At 41.7% G+C, this 16,761-nt stretch overlaps 1 protein-coding gene across 3 annotated transcripts in view; it reads right to left on the reverse strand.

Annotated features, from left to right (window-relative positions):
* The window catches only part of LOC121183479 (transcription initiation factor TFIID subunit 4-like), a 92,169-nt gene that overhangs the window by 24,738 nt on the left and 50,670 nt on the right, over nucleotides 1-16,761 (reverse strand). The gene's annotated exons all lie outside the window — the stretch shown is intronic.

Here is a 16,761-nt window from a genome sequence, read left to right on the forward strand (position 1 = left end):
AAGACACAAGAACACAAAGATTAGAAAACAACCCACTGCACTACATGTGGTGTTGTGTATCACATCCATCTGTTTGGACTGGAGTGACCATAAAAGTTATTTATAGCCACACAGGTGAAGCAAGAAACCCAAGATTTGAATTTGAGACCATACAGTTTACTACTATTTTAGGAGCAAACCAAACTGTCACACTTAAACTCCCTGCAAGACTTGGTGAGAATGAGTGAACAATGAGACAAGAGTGGGAGCAATGTAAAAAATTAAATATAGGAGAGTAAAGGAGAAAGATTTTCCTCTTTGTTCTTCTGTTTCACCATCCATGTATTGTATAAGCTCTCCTGAACCCAACAAAATGGAGGCCGGCTGTCAGCCATTAACAGAGCTCCTGTCAAAGATTGTGTGTGTGTACGTGTGTGTGTATGTGTGTGTCACATGGTCTCATTGTGATTTTTGCAGTTTCTGATGTATACGGGGGAGGTTGTGGGGAGGCACTGCCCAAGGTAATGTCATGTCTTGCTGCAGGGCTGAGGGGGAACCCAGCGTTGCTTGGAGCTGCCCTTTCTATTGGGTGGATGTGTGAGAGCCTGGGGCCATGGCACAGAGGGTGTCAACACTCCAACATGCAAACACAGTACACACACACACGTGCCTATCAATCTTGGCCACAGCACAGGGAATGCCTACCCACCAGCTTGCCTGTGTGCCTGCCCGCTGGGGGAGTGAGGCCTCGGTTGAAGTGAACAGGGACAATCAATGTGCGCTTTTATGTCTTTCATGTTCTTTTATGTTATCTCTCAGCATGTGCTCGCTGGTCGTTGGTGTTTGTGTGAGGCATGTATGTTGTCTGATCAGGGGAAAATTTCATGTTACTTTCAGATGGCGCTCTGTAAAAGGTTGCTTTGGTGTACAAAGCCTGATCTAAAATGTGCATGCAGTTGGCTCTGATTTTTTCCAAAAACCCCGCTGGCAAGGCATGCCCTTTAGGGTGTTGCCACTTCACATTTAGCACGGCGGAACTGTTGAAAGATTCAAACACGCTGACAATACAAAGTAGGGGAAATAATAGCAGTAGTACCAACCAGCTGAATATCTAAACTGCATTTACTTATTCTTTTTTTAATGGATAGTGGTGAAAATGGAGATTCTGTAGTTAAAACAAATACTAACTAAAAGCAATGACACAGCCAAGTCTGTGAAGTGAAGTCAGAGAGTGGTGAGTTGGGAGTCAGGCTCTTAACACTAAGCAAATGCAGTCACAAAGTGTGGATCATGACTGGATGAGGCACACAGAGGTGGAGATGATTATTGCCGCTGTCCACATGGCAAATGTAGCATTAATCTTATCAATGCTAACCTTATTAGGCCTCCGCACAAACAACACACAATTCTCTCCTGGTCTGAGAGAGGGATAGAGACAGAGAGAGAGAGAGAGAGAGAGAGAGAGAGTGAAAACTACTAAACAAGCTACAACAATGATAAGAATAGGAAAGAAACATGAATAAGAAGGATGAACATTCCTGAAGGGTAGGAACATTTTTAAGTCCAGAAAAAGTTATTGTAGGTAAGTTACTGTACATCCATACAAAAAAAAAGACACAGTTAAAAAGTTTAGCTCTGTGTATAAAAACAGCAGTAATTTCTCTCAATAGGAAAAATGGACCGAAAAAAACTACAACCAGAAGGATGGAGTCTAGATAGTCTGGTGATCCACTACCCAGAGGACATGACCAGTGAAGCAGGGAGGAAGAAATACAGAAGCAAGCTGTTCAGAGACCACCCTGAGACACTCACAACATGCTTTAAAAGGCAAGGTGACGGAGGAGTAACAACAGACCTGCTCTTCTTCACCCAAAAGTTTGGCATTCCACTTTCTGTGAGCAACATAATGACCTTAAAATGATTGGCATCCACTACATACAGATACTGTACCAACATTCAGGATCAGTCCTCACAGCACAGGCACAGCGGTGGTTCAAGGGAATAAGACAAAACTGGAAGAGTTTGAAAGAGGCCTCAGCAGACTGAAAACACGCTGGTGGGAAAAAGGCCTCTGTGCCTTTAGCAACAGCTAAAGCCTACAGCTCCATCAGACTCAAACACCCAGCCTTCAGCTTCCAGGGTTACTGTTACCATCAGATTCAACTGTCCAGCATTACTGCTCCAACCTCCCATGACCACACAGCCTCCAGCACCCCTCCACCAGCCTGCTTCAACAGCCTTCACACACCCAGGACATGAGCATCAGAGCAGGAGTGACTCTCCCTCCTAGAAGCGGAGGTAATAAAACTCAAAGGAAACAAACTGTCAGGAGTTTGACACAGTTCAGCAGCTGAAACATGAAATGAAACTTTTAAAGAAGAAACCAATACTGCTGTTGGACACCTGAGGGAAAATATGAATGAGATTCATAGAACAAATGAAACTCTCAGACAGTAGATGGAGATGGAGCAGATAGAGAAACACACTTCTTGTCAATCTGGAGGAAAAGATGCTTAAGATGGAAGAAGCAAGAGAACAGCACCTTCAAAGTCAGACTAGAGGCACGGGCTAACAGGCTGGCCCCAGCAGCCAGACTGCATCACAGGCCAGATGACCAAGTCCTCCACAGGACAACACTACTCCTCCAGCCTTTCACTAAGACCCATGCCCACCCAGAGTAAAGCCAGCCACACAGGAACAGGGACCACTCCTTCACCAGCACCCTCAAACTGGAATTACTCATTGACTCCAATGTCAAACTCTCTCATCACAGAGTGGGGAAGTCCGGGTGTCATCACACTGAAAAAGCTCTCCAAATCCTCTATGATGACCATCTGGGTGGCCCCTGAAGACAGCATCATCCAAACTGGAACAAATGCCCTGTGCCACAAGGGAGAGAGGGTGACAGAGGTCATCATCAAAGCAGGCTTAGACAGCACAATGGAGTTTCCTAAGGCTACTGCTGCCACAGACTTCCCCTGTGATCCACAATATAAACACCTGAGATTGTGCAGCATTACACAAGGCTAACATTGCTCATCACCCCATTCTAACATATGAGCACCTGTATGACCACGTCCATCTGGGCCGAGACCACGTCTGGATATTTGCCGAGGACCTGAGAAAGACAACGGTCAATGGACAGCCTCCAGTCCCACAACCCACCGCAAGACCACCACAGCCCAGCCATGGATAGCAGTCCAGTCCAGTCCAGAGCCCCACCCACTATAAATAGGACAGGCATTAGTACCAGTCCTTGAGAGAACACAGCTGGGTACAGCATACTATGCAAAAGCCTGACATAGCTGGGATGCAGCCGACCTGTGTACAGGTAGTGACCCAGACATCGGAGAGTTGAAGCTGCTCCTTAGCACCTGATTGTATTCTGCACTGTATTGAATCTTTATTGAACTGAATTCAAATTTGAACATGCTGCCATGGGCTTTCTGCCCGAAGAGCACAGACCCAGCATTATCATCCCTAGCATTAAAAGTCAAGATACTATCACATTATTAGAAACATGATGTGGAGACGACACAGACACCCACTGTCCCTCAAATTACAGAGAGATATTATTACCATCCCTCAAACAGAAACACATACTTCACGGTAGAGACTTAAAGGCCAGAACTGGATGTGAGCCTGACACAGTGTAACCTGCTGGCAACAGCCACATCTTTGGACAGTCCTCTCTAGACCTCACCTCCAACACTGTTCACAGACACAATCAAGATCACATTCTGAACAAAATCAGGAAAGAATTAGTGCATCTGTGTTGTTCCATAGGTCTGTATCTGCTTAGTGGCAGGATGAAAGACGGCTCTGGGGAGGTTCACATATTGTTGAGCTCTTGGGACTAGTGTAGTTGACTGTGCTGTCAGTGACATGGACCCCTCCCTCATTAGTGCATTCACTGTTAGACCACAGACCCCACTATCAGATCACTGCTTGATAAATGGATATTTAAAACCAACTGTGCATAAGACAGCAGCAGAACCTGAGGCCTGTAAATTACATAAAATAAATAATCAAAATAAATGGACTCCTGGTGGTGAAGTCAGATTTAAACATGCAAACACTTCACCTAAAATCATTGGTCTAATTAATACAGTCTCGACAGTTTCCACTAAACCAATTAAACATGGCTGTTACAAAAATAAATTCTATACAATCATAAATCAGCCAGTAAGGCAGGTCTTAGTAAGAACAGCTCTGCATCTTATTAGAGACTGAAAAATAAAGAGTGGTACAACAGACTGTAGAAATGACAGAGAAAACCTAAAACATGGTCAGTCGCAAAACACAGGCCTGAGACAAAGTGATGCTGAAACACTGAGAGGACAGAAACAGATAATAAGGGAATATCAAAAACTAAGAGGAACTGAGGAGTCCATCGATCAAAGTCAGTTCTGGGAGATAAAAAAGACACTCTTACAATCTCAATTATGAAGGGAAACAAATTCAAGAAAAACTGACAATCCTTGAATCCACAATCAAAAATAATCAGAACCTAATTTCAATGAATTTGAAAACAGCATAAAAAAAAGGCAAACCTGGCAAAGCATGTGGACCTGACGGCATCAGGACAGAAATGCTGAAACACAGCAGTCCTGAGATGTGACAGGCCCTGCCTCAGTTGCTCAGTCTCGTTCTTAAGTCAGGTTGTTTTCCTGAGATCTGGAGGAGGGAGTTTATCCCCAATATATAAAGAGTGGAGATAAATTAGACCCACAACTAGACACAACTATTGAGGCCTCTGGATGAGCAGCAGTCTGGCAAAGATCTTTTGCAGTATCGTCAACGCCTGGATGCTGGGTAAAAAGACAAACTGTCTTTTTACTAAATCACTACACTACTAACCACATTTACACTGTACACAACCTAATTAATCATCACATACAACAAAAAAAACAAGGGTACGATTTTCACGTTTTATTGATTTTAAAAAGGCTTTTGCTTCAATTTGGTAAGAAGGACTATGATTCTACAATTTTTCCAAATCTGTGTAGGGGGTAAACTTTATGGCATTATAAAAGTCAGTGTGTGTCAGTAGTAAGTGTGGAGTAAAAACAAACTGGCAACAAACTACAGATCTCTTGACCCAAGGGAGAGGTGTCATTTCAGGGCAACAGCTTAACTCCAACTCTATTTAATGACATCCACATTAATGACCTTGCAGTAGTGTTGGAGCAATCTGGAACCCCTGGCTTAACCCTTAACAATAAATTAAATTAAATTCCTGCTCTATGATGGATGATCTAGTGTTGCTGTCACCCACACAACAAGAACTACAGCAGTACCTAGATCTCCTGGAGTAGTACTGCCAGAAAATCATCATGATCTTCCAGAAGAAGCCCAGATGATCAGGAAAGCAAATATCAATTCAAACACTAATCTAGGTTACACCCTATATTATGATCACATCAGTGCCTCAGGTAACTTTGTTCTGGCAGTGACTGCACAACTGCAGCCCCTTATATCAGCTGGTCCTGAGACTAAATGATCAAACAACATCCACAACTGTTCAACCTCAGACCAGCACTGCTTTTCAACCACTTATCAGAGTAAACCAAATTATTAAATTAACAAAAAATGCCTCAAATGAAATGAAAACAAAAAAATAAAGTTCATTGCTATCTGGCCCTAAACCATGAATATAAATTAGCAGAGTATCTCTTTATTGTCAGAGATACAAAGCAGAGACAGGTCCTGACCAAACACGGACTCAGGGACTACAGTTTAACCATTAAAAAGGGATGGATACCAACAGAGAAAAGAGTCTGAGGCCACTGCACTTGCTCTTAAAATGTGACAAATGCAATAATATCAGAGTGGAATACTTAAAGAAATTTTATTTGATAATCCTGAACTCCACAGAACTGGATGACAGTGAAAAGCAACAGATTCTGTTAGGAGAGAGACATGCAGAAAACATAGCTGCACGATACGAGACTGCATGTTGCAAGCTGAGGGACATAATTAAAAAAAACATCACTGAATTTGACAAATAATTATCTTGACATAGCCTATTATACATATGAAACACATGCACACACACGCGCAAAACATGTTTATTGTTTTTTGCCATTTTCTTGTTCTTTTTATCTATTTATTTATTCTATTTTACTTAATGAATTAAATATTTTTTTCTCATCTCATTATTGAATTGTATTATCCTTGACGCTTTGGCAATATTGTTCACTTGACATTCATGCCAATAAAGCATACTGAATTGAATTAAAAACTGAGAGAGAGAGAGAGAGAGAGAGAGAGAGAGAGAGAGAGAGAGAGAGAGAAGAGAGAGAGGTCTGCTATCTCACTGATGGCACCAGGATGATCTCTGCCTGGCAGTTGGCACCAGGCATGGGCTCCCAGCGCCCACAGCAACTGCCTGTATTTTCAGATTTATGACTGTATGATAAATGAAGACTTCATTTTACCATCTGCAACCCTCCAGTCTGCGTTTCCTGTCAGTAGAGAGGCCGCCATGACACTGGGAGACTGATTTCTGATTTCAATCTGGAGCCACAATGCCGAGTCTACCTTCCTTTGATGACTGCCAACTGATACGAGCCAGAGCTGGGCCGGGCTTCAATGGATTTGTTTTCCTTTAGAAGTTGTTTCAACTACAGTTTAAAGCAAACATTTGCATTGAGTACATTCATCTCGACACACAGAGGTGTACAGTGCTATGAAGGAATGTGGATACGTGTTACCTTCAAAACCTTCAACCAGGAATTTGCAGTATCTGTCACCAGGACACCTCTTTGAGATATACTGGATCTCATTGAGATAGATATGGAAATCAAACCTGTGACCTACAGGTACAAGACTCTGTGTCTACTTTCCAGACTACCCTGTCAACAACTGTAAGCCATAGGTACAATCATCTCCAAAAACGGCAAAGGTCACTTCAGAGATTAATCCCAGCCTGGAAGAATAGCCAGCTGGGAGGATGCATACATTTGCCAGATCCGATCAATTGTACCACATAAATATCTGCGGTTCCAGACTCACATAAATACCAGTGCTTCCAGTCTGCCTGTATGCCCTTTTGAAGCAGTGGACTGGGACTTGTTAAGTCAAATTATTAGCAAAGGTCAGGAGATGTAGAACATTTTCAAGATACCCACAGAATCAATCTGCAGCTTTGTTAGAAAAATGTTTTAATCTTGATGCAAAAAGCACAGTGTTAGGTGATTATATTATGGCCGATGTTGTGAAATGAGACATGTGTGGAAACACAAATAAGAACATTTCTGGGGAAACACTTGTTGCAGTTGCACAAAGCTCTCTAACAGATGCTGAGTGCCCTGCTAAGTACATATCAGTTAACACTACATTGACATCACCCAAAGTTTTATGACAGAAAAAAAAAATGAGTCAGTAAAGCTGGTGTTAACAAACTGTAAGGTGGGTCTTAGTATAATGAAAGTTCTATGATGTTACTTTATGAATGCTCTCATTACTATCATTTCAAAATATATCCTTTTCTCAGACTGAGGTTTTCCCTAATCTGTGAGAACAGGTTAGAACAAATCAGTGATCTGTGCACGTTTCAGTTTTCTGAAGTCTGACTGTTATGCACATTATTACAAACAAATTTAAGAGAGAGCATGAAGTGAAAATAATCAGACCCATTTGGCTGTCTTGCTATTGTTCTTTTTGTAGTCACCTGTTTCCCACATCTTGAATTATTTAAAAGTATAACTTGAAGCTCTGTACCCTTAATAGGTGGATAAAAATGTCCATCAAGACCTAAATAAGAAATAACAGTCCTTTTTCTCAACACAGAAGAAAGAGTAGTATGTTCGCTCATGATGCAAAAATGTCCAAAATTCAGCAAGAACCTTAGAGCGGGCTGATACGCTTGGAGTGAAGAGGAGGATGAGCTGCAGGAGCCATGATGGCCAACCTGCCGTTCTCCATCTCTGCTGTTTTTAACAAAGGCTTTTCTCCCCCCCCCCCGCCCACCCTCCTCCTGGCCTGAGGGGCTGCTCGTGGCCCCCCAGACGCTTACAGACAGATGTCCTTGGTAGAGCAGAACACGCTCTGCTTGACGTCACAAGCAGCTACGGGGCTGTGAAGGAAGCTAAAGGGCTCTCTGCCCTGCAAAGACCACGGCATAAAAGCCAGACCATGGGTTTTGAGTTGATCTGTCTCTTACCCTCCCCCTAGTCAGCTCTGGTCCAACAAGACACAGCAGGGAGCCTCTCGGTATATAGACATAACATATGCCACATCGGTGAATGCCTTTTATTTCCCCCAAAGAGAGCGGATACATTTTAAACAAGGGTAGGTGGCTCCAGTGGAAATCAAATCTTTTATCATGGCCCTAACCTTTGCTCTGCTGGCCTATAGGCTGAGCTCCACAAATGCTGAGGGGAGCCTTTTCAAGAGACTGCTGCACTGAACATTGTGCTTTTTATAATACTTAGACTTATTGTGTGATGCCGTTTTGACAAATGAGTTGATATACATCATATACATCAAAATGCTTTGATAGAAAATACTGCAGTGTAACAGTATGTAAATATAGTGACCAAAAACTCCTCAAAAAGTCTTTTGTTCTTGGCAACAACACAGTCTCTTTAAAATGTGCCTTTATTTTGTTTGTCCACATTAGCAAAGCAGTAAATTAACACCAGTAATATTGGTATTCTGTATCAGCAGTGTATGAGAAAAGCCTGAAGGATGTCACTCATATTGTATAAACAAACAGAAACCTAATAACTGTCCGTCCAGGAGCAGGACAGACAGTTCTGGTATCACAGGACATCAATATCCGACCAGCTCCACATAAGCCAGCTTCAATGTCAGGCGGGAGTCACAATGATTTCAGTTATCTACTGTAAATTATGTTAGGCTTGGGGCATCTTGGTGGCTTAGTGGGACTGAGTAAGACAATGATCATGTACTGTGCACTGAACTTCATTTGTGTTCTTAATCTGTCTTTTTATAATTGTATTTTTCTGTGTGTTATGTATGTGCTGCTATGACAAACTAATATCCCCTCAGGGATTAATAAAGTCTATCTATCTATCTATGTAACCACAACACCACAACAACACCTTCTATTATCAAAAACCACATGATGCATAAAGAGGCTGTTCTGATGATGCTACACTGGGTGTCACACTGACATGTCTGTTGGCTTGTTGGTCCACACAGTCATACATTTGGAGTTGCACTCAGAGTGCCAGCGTAAACATAGATTCAAAAATGCAAGTCACATTTCAACAATTCTTTCTTAAGATATAATAATTATAAAATAACGTAATCATATTTAGCCGAGCTAGCAGCATGACTCTAAGAGCGGCAATGTTGGCCTGTTTTTTGTCCGTTAGTTTGCCACTTGGATGGATTTCCAGGAAAAAGACAATCGTGATACTCATGGGATAAATCATTATGACTGTGGTGATCCTCTGACTTTTCCTCTAGATTCATCATCAGGTCAGAATTTCAATCTGTCCAATACTTTCACAAACAAATACCTGCAAAGCTAATGACAGCCTCAGCTGTGCTTTGTGTTTAGTCCTAATTAATTAACGTTAATACACTAACATTAAGAATTTGACAAAGATGGTGACCATGGTAAACATCATACCTGCTAAGCATTGTCATGTTAGCATTGACATTCAAATCTTTGTGTCATGTATAAGGCCCAGTGGAATTTGTCAGATGAAAGGGACGATATTTTTCTCAATCAAACATGAACTACAACTTATTATTTAGTATTCCAAAAACCATTTTCTGTGGCAGATTTCCATAACACTGCGCGTTCCTTTGTGTACGTTTCCCACTACTTAACATGAGTGTGTGTTGACATTTTACGTATGTGTTTTATGCATGTCTGTTATCCATGGATCTCATTCACCTGACACCCACATGGCCGACATTATGTGAACATCTGTGAGCTGCATCTTGAGGCCTTTCTTCATGTGAAGTGCCTGGCAGTTAGTTTGCTGCAGGGAGAAGGGCCATTTGCAGTAACCAATCAGGTTTCACTTCTCCATCTGCACTCAGACACCACAAAGAGACGAGCTCAGCCTCGACCTGCTAATGTAAGCAAGTCTTTGTGTAAAAATAAAAACTGGATGGAAACATGTATGACTTCATCGCCTGAAATCAATAATTACATATGTCAAGGTTCCTCAAGATAAAATATTGAATATTGAATTTAGATATTAAAATATACATGTAATGTGTGCATGATGTTCAGTGCTGTACTGGAAGCTGACATGTCAAATTGCCCTTTTTGGCATAAAGTTTGTATTGTATTTGCACTGTATTGTGCGTCAGGCTTGAAAATACAATGTACAGAGTCATATGTACAGACTCTCCACATGTCATCCAGTATGTCTCAGTCCACATGTACCAGTATATACAGGCCATTTGCATCATTCAAAACAATAATGCACAAATTAAGAACAATTTGTGCATTACTGTACCAATACCAATCATCTTGATGGATGACAGATAATAAGTCAATATATAAAAAATGTACTAAAGCGACACACACATAAAAAAAATCTGATTCATGAACTTTTTCAACACATAAATCTCCTTGAATATTTTAGCAAATCTGTTTGTGATTATATTATTTTTACCTATGGAGATGAATTCAAAATACATGCATGAGCTAATAGTCTTGGCTCAGTCTTCCATTTCCTCTGAAGCTGAGTATGTCAGAAGTGTTTTCAGGGCCAAGGACCAATTATTCAGAGCCCTCAGCCGTCCCTGAAGCTAAGGTCATTATGTGAGCGTCACTATCATGACCCTATGGTTCCTCTTCATCTGCAACTTATTTGCAGGATTAAACCGTGTAGAGAGAGACTGTGTGAAATATGTGGGTAAAGTGAACGTGTCTAAAAGACTCAATGTCTCTCCTTCAGAGAAAGTATTATTTTTATAAATAAAAACATTTGCGCTACACATTTTGCCAAGGAGCAGTGTTTAATGAAGGAGCCAGAAATCAGTGTTAAGCAGATTCTGACAGTGTCACACCGGAGCGACGGGGGGAGAGTGGTGATCATTAAAAATACTGCTTATCTAAGGGAAAATTTCCTACTTTAAATGTTCTCTCGCTTTGTCTCATTCTGTGTCGCTGTGCTTCGTCTAGCAGTCTTCTCTCTCCCTGTCTCTGTCTCTTTTTTTTTTTTTTTAACATTTAGATTCGCCGCTCGTCACCTTCTATTGATCACGCCTAATTTGCATCCAGGAAAAGATGAGAACTCAGATATTCACACTCCGAGAGAGGACGATCTCAATGATTTATTCATTTCCAAATCAAAAAAAAAAGGAGTGAAAGGAAGGTAGATGAGAAGGGGAATCTTCATAGGCAGCAGGCGACTAGCGGGCTCTGAGGCTGGGCTCCTCTTCCCCACACCGCCCCCAGGCACATGGTGTGCAAGTCCTCCTAATTAACAAGGTGAATCATGCTGCCGCTCTCTAATTAGCCAACATGACAATCTAATGGAAACATGCAGGCCGAGCTGGCACACTTAGCATCACCTCACAAAGACCCCCTCTACTGTCCTTCCCCATATGAATTCCACAAAAATGACACCTCAGACTTTAAATGAGAAATAAGAGAAAAGATGGGGCAGAGCGGTTCAGGGAAGTGTGTTTTTGGGAGAGGTCAGGAGGGAGAAGTTAGTTGGTGAGGGTGAGGTGTTTTTTCTCCTCCGCTATCCTCTGTGTGCGTGGTGTTTGTTGCCTAATTGAAACGCGTCCTGCCTCCTGCCTCCCTCTCACTTATATCCCAGGCACAGGAGGCTGGCACCTCGCCACCAGCGTAGCTCAGCATGCCCAATTCCCCTGTCGCTCGAGTCCCAAGGAGTGCTCCGGCGCACAAAGAGAAAAGTGAACCTACAGGCTTGTACAGCGAGGAGACGAGTCGCTATCTCCCTCTGAGGCAAAAAAATCTCCTTTTTTTGTTGTTTTCCTTCTCATTACAGCACTTTGTAATATTCGAAAACACACAGGAACACCAAAGGTACTTTTAAAGCCTGCTTCTATTTTTTTTTTCTTTTAATATGTCTTGAGGTGATGAAAAATTCTGAAGTTGAGACTACCGACAACAAAGCAACAAATAAAAATAGGGTTACAGTGTACTGTTTAGTAGCCCGCATATCTTGAGTACCTACAAAACAGACCTTTCTCAAGTGATAATTAAATTATTCACATCAACTTCTTGTATGATCTTTCAAAAAACACTGAGATTCAGTTGAAATGATATTAAATAAAAGAACACCTGCTCAACTAATACACAAACTAATTTGTAAAAAAAAAAAAAAAAAAAAAAAAAAAAAAACCTCAGTGAGTAAAACACGAGCATCATGTTCTTCTACTCACAATCCTGCGAGCTGAACATAAATTCTGCTTCTCTATTCATATAAGGTATTGTGTATCTGTGAGGCCAGAAGACAAGAATATAACAACTATGAAGTGGGACACAAAAAACAGCAGGAATTCTCTTTGAAAGTCAGCACAGTAAAGGGAGAGACTGTGGAGGAGGGTAGCAGGCTTTTGCCCTGGGGCCTGCCTTACGGGGGAGAGTTCCTCTTTGAGAAGAGCAGTTTGTGGAGGGCCAGAGGATGAGAGCCTATGAACTCGCAGATATAACTGGCCTAATAAAAACTAAGGGGCTGCTATATTGTCCTCTGACACACAAGAGCCTCTCCTCTCTGGAGAAGTGCGAGGCTCTGGCTAACTGGGCTTACAGTGTGGGTGGATTCCAGCCTCTCCATGACCTGGTCATTTGTGGAGGATGCCAGGCCAATCAAGGAACATGTATGTGTGCATTAAGGTTAGTTAAGCAAAGGGTTGTGTTTTAAATATCATGTACATTAATGTGAACAATTCTGTATCATGTCAGCAATGAGGCCTAATATGCTAAATTTGACTGTGGTTGTGCATATGTCACATGAATATTAATCTAATTCCACTCATAGAATCTAACATATATGTTCGTATAGCGAGGAAGGATGTATAACTGCAGGCTTTTAATTGGAGCCATGAAAAGTTCAAAGTTGAGTTTGAGCAGAATTAATTCGGTAGAGGTTCATGACATTTCAAGTAATGCTGCTGCGTCAAAATGGGCAAAAAAAAAAAATCTCTCAACGCCTGAAGTAGAAAAATATTTGAGGAAAATTATTCTAACAAAAAGCTTTGAGAATCCCATTGGACAGCTCTCGGTTTCACACAAGTCTTCTGGAATCACTCTAAGCAAGAAGTGGAGTGTTGCTGGAAGGGCATGGTAATGTGGAAGAATGGAAAAAGAATAGAGAGGAGAGGAGAGGAAAGGAGCAGGTACTCCCTCCCACATCATCTAAAGGTCTGGCAGTGATTGGGCTATCAGTGGGAGACAGACTGTGTTAACCATTTTCTAACCTTTATTTATCCAGGGAAGCTTGACTAAGCTCCATGTTGCTCTCGAGCAACACCCTGTTACACTTACTCACACCACAGATGTGTGCTGTTGACACAGAATAAAAGAATGTGAATCAAATGCTGAAAATGTGCATACATGTTCAGTTTTGGTACTTGGTCACTTCCTGTGGTGTTACTTCCCCTCTCTGTTCATCTGTAGTCCTGTCTTATCTTCTCCAGTATTTTGGGAATCAGCCAAAAGCTTCTCAAAGTGTTCTCAATTCTTCTTGTCTCTTCAGTTGCTTTTATTCTGACAGCACAAAGGCTCTATGATCTGTCTTTGCATTAATAGTTTTCCAATAATGCATTTAGATTTCTACAAATTACACTGGGGAACTGTGGCCTCAAACATCTTGGCGTTAAATTAAGGTTAATGTCAAGCTGTTTCAAAGAGACCTAAAAGAGGCCCCCTGGTGGTTTGGGGTTTAAGGCACTGACCATGAACTTCGGTTCACGCCCGGCCAGGGACCTTTGGTGTCAGTCTTTATCTCTCCCTCCACTCCACTCCACATTTCCTGTAGATTAGAGTAATTTTAAAAACGGTGGTTGATGGCATGTCAGGGTTGGTAGCAACATTAGCTAATGTCCTAGCTGTCCCAAAGACCGAAAAACACTGGTACAACTTCAGAATGGTATATTGAAACAATCACTTTTTAACTTCCTCCTAATCAGTAACTCTAAAATACACGTTTCAGAAACGATAAATTGCCGTGGTAATTTATAGTAATTATTCCAAGATGGACAACTGCCCCTTTTGGGTCACTAAACATTCATAACACTGATACTTAGAAATCTATTTAGAAAACAACACAAATCTTATGACCTTTTCCAGCTGGTAGCTGTTCTGCAGGTTTCAATCACATCATTTTTCAATCACATAGTGATCTTCAAAGCAGACCATGTGGTGTGAGCTATTTATAAGGTCAAGAATGAATTTAGATCTCATCTGGAAAGCTGTTTTCCTGGGAATTTTTGTATGGTGTATATTCTATAAATAAATGTGGATTAAAATTAATTATAATAAAATGTTTTTTTAAAAAGTCAGGTAATATATACGGGGTGGAGGGAGAAAATTACACAAACAGCGACACTGCCCATCACAACAAGCCAGTTGGTTACTAAGGCCCTGTTCAGATCTGGCATTTAACACGCATCTCAGGTGATCCGATCATTGAGATCTGATCATTCAGATCACATTTGGTAGTGGTCTGGGCCACACATGGCCACATTCTTTTAAGTGTGTGAACCCAAATGAAAGAAGCAGATATAGAAACAGATGCACATACTCAATATTTGTACACAATATTTGTGACGTCAAACTGATTTCTTTCTATTTTGCGCCATAGCAGGGACTATGACCGCATGGTGCTGAAGCCATAATATATGATTAACCAACTCACATAAACTGTGCCGTACACTGGAAATATTAGCGTTGGCATAAAATGGTTTGCTTCTGAGGCTGAGCCGACCCTAACTGAAGCTTTTCGCCAGATTTTGGCCAGCTGTAGTAACCAATTTGTCTTTCCCTTCTTCCCTCACCCCTCTTCTCCTGTCCTCTCTCACTCGTTTCCTACGTCCAGTTGTGCCTGCAGACGCAGCTGCGATGATGAATCTGTGGCTGCAGTGTGTCTGTGTGTCTGACATCGTGATGTATCTCCACTGGCCTTAACTCCCTCTCTATCTCTCTCTACCCCCCCCCCCCCCCCCCCCCCCCCCCCCTCCCCCCTCCCTCCCCCAAAGTCTCCTTTCCTCTCCGTCTCTTTGTCACTGTCTCTCTGTCTCGTTCCCTCATTCCTTCTCTCATTCTCTCACTCTCAATGATCAGGCATTGCCTGGCCTCCTGCCTCAGTGATGGAACAGACAGAACACACAGACCCACCACTAACAACAACAACAAACAGGAACTGAGCTCCACGATTTGCCCATTGATTTTCACTGGGGGCATTTCTGAAATAGCCCATCTGACCTTTCGGCCAAATGGTAGTGAATGGAGGAAAAAGAGGCGCTAGACTGTTCTGCCTCTCACACGCAAAACCTCTGCCAGCGACTATCTTATGGGTTAGGTTGCTGGTGCAAATAAAGATACACAATTAGAGGCATGGCAACATAAATATACACAGCTTAAATTCTGCTAAAAGCCCTGCTAGGAACACCAAGAGCATACAATATTCATTACACCCGAAAATACTAAACTACTGAATAGATGACTGTACTGGTGATTTTGGTGTTCTTGGTGTTCTTGTAGTTAAGTTTGTCCTGAGATCAGGTCCAGAGGAAACTGTGGAATCATTTAAAATGATTTTAATGATTTTATCATCTTGGAAGCACAAATCTGCTCTGTAAACTTGATGGAAATCTGTTTGTTAGATTGTAAGATAGTTTGTGACCAAAGTTAACATTTTGGCCTGAGGGTGGCACAAGCAGAAAGCTTATGGATTGTCCAGAATGGAAAGGGTTCATCCACTAGGGAGCATGAATGTGTTTGATAAATGTTGCAGTTATCTGCCAATCTGATTTTGATATTTCACATATACAAGTGAAAGTTTTGGCCTTGTGGTGTCACTAGAACAGAAGTGTCAAAACTGTAAGGTGCGTTTTCCCACGGGGGTAAGGGACAACAGCACGTTGATTATTGTAGGCTTGCTACTGATTTGGCCTGATTATCAACAGGTTTAGCAGTCGGAGCAGTGGCTAAGACACGCAGCACATGGAAGATTTTGTGATAACACTTATCACCTTACTGATACAAACTGCATCAAAAACTGCACTTCTTGTTATAACTCAGTCATATCTGAACACAGACAAGACATACACATTTTTAGAGTGTGACTTACACTTGCCGATGATACCACTACCTCTGATGTCCACTGCAAATGAACATTTATAAATCGGCATCCTGTGGTATCCAGTGAACGTTCGTCTGTACACCTATGGGTACACTGCTAACGTAAACTGCTAATAGCTAAGTCTGAATTCTTTTACAGCATACAGTGTCTGCACTGAAGGAAAGGTCAGAGGGTGACATTAAAAATTAAAAAGGCTGTGGATCCCAATCTCATTCTGACTAAGGGTTTCACCAAACAAAAGATTTTAGATTAAGAGATGCTGTTAACTGTCATCATATTAATCTTTATGGATTGTGAAAAGGTGAGCACTAATAATACTGTTATGCCATCAGGCTAGAACAGAGCCTCTGAGCAATGCTAGTGATTTAACTGTAGCCATTCAAGCACCTACTATGTGACCAAGCGATAAGTGATATCACCTTCTCAGACCAAAAACACTTTCACCTACTAAAACCTGGGTGTGATCGTGGATACACCTTGGAGGTGGGATTCCACCTCTGTT

Source organism: Toxotes jaculatrix, chromosome 1 (genome assembly GCF_017976425.1).
Source record: "Toxotes jaculatrix isolate fToxJac2 chromosome 1, fToxJac2.pri, whole genome shotgun sequence".
In the NCBI taxonomy this organism is placed as follows: Eukaryota; Metazoa; Chordata; class Actinopteri; family Toxotidae; genus Toxotes; species Toxotes jaculatrix.